The following is a 1,444-nucleotide window of genomic DNA, read 5'->3' as shown; positions in this document are numbered from 1 at the left end:
CTTCCATCCCATTCCTTCTTATAATTTTCACATTGAATAATTTGGGGTGTTTGACCTATAAAGATTACCACAGTCTACTGATTTCTTACTCATGATGCAGTTTGACATTTTCCTCTGTCTCGTGTATTTCCTGAAAATTGGTACTTAGATTCAGAGGCTTGAACAGACTTATTTATCATACCTTTGACAAGACTATAGGTTACGGTATGTTTTTTTAACGAGAGCACATAATGACTTTTTTACTATTAGCAGCCATTGATGCTTAAAGCTTAGGTACATTAATTCATTGGGATTACAAAGTGGTGCTATTTTTTTTCATGAATTACCTGGGCAATTTTATAAGGAGACACTTTCCTTCATTTACTAGTTGGTTATCAAATTATACATTTCATGTGTAAGAAAGGCAGGATAAATACTTATTTCTTATATTTATCAATTTTTAGATAATTAATTTTCCCTATAATCCTCAAAAGATTATCAATTATATTTTTTGCTATTAATATACATTTACAGGATTAGACATATTTGATGGGTTCCAATCAATTGCCATTCATATCTTTATTGAAGCTTAAAGTATCCTATCTTTGGCCAGCGAGAGCTTCCTAAGTTGACTCCTGAGTCCTTTTGACATGATTCTAGTGTCCTTTGATGATTTCCTTGCCATCTGGTATTACAAGACTTTCCAGGCTCATTATGTATCTTTCCTGCCTCAGATCTGGAATTAGCCATTTCTCCAGGGATTCCTGGTTTCTCTTAATGGAAGATGATATTTCAAGACTGCAATCTGGGCTCTAAGGATTCCACTGCTATAGAATTGGTCATTGTTTCTAGGCCTTCTCAGAGGAAAGATCTAGAAAGTATAATGATTCCTGAAATAAGATAGAATTCTACCAGCAAGAGACAGAAAAAATATGTAGAAGTGAAACAGAGGTATACAGGTAAGTGTCCCTAAGTGGGCATTTGCTCACCTTCTCACTGGACATAAGCACTGGGGGTGGGGGATATGGTGATAGAAATTGGACAGATTGGGGGATAATGAGTATGAAGTGAATTGATAACTTACCTTCTAGGGCATGGCCCAGGGAAACTGAAAACCTCTTAGAGACACCACAGTCAAACTTGGTGCTAATGTTGTAGAGCAGCAATGTGTAAGGGAGGTATCTAGGTGGATAGACCTGAGGGATGCATTATAGAATGGTGTGAGAGAGAAGCTAAGATTTCTTTTGTCTGAGAGTGGGCCTGTGGATCTTGTGAAACCTTAGGGTTGGAGCAGTCATGATACTGAATAACCTGAATAGACTCAACACACAAAAATCAAAGGGGAACTTGTACCTTACATCCACAGATGTAGATATCCAAAAAGCACTGGAGATTGTATGTCCCACTGTAAACCAGGCTGGACAGATCTAGTGACCATAGGACTAAGCATCCATCCCCCAATTCC

The sequence above is a fragment of the Eubalaena glacialis genome, chromosome 2 (genome assembly GCF_028564815.1).
Source record: "Eubalaena glacialis isolate mEubGla1 chromosome 2, mEubGla1.1.hap2.+ XY, whole genome shotgun sequence".
Classification (NCBI taxonomy): domain Eukaryota; kingdom Metazoa; phylum Chordata; class Mammalia; order Artiodactyla; family Balaenidae; genus Eubalaena; species Eubalaena glacialis.
Note: the sequence above shows the minus strand (reverse complement) of the source record.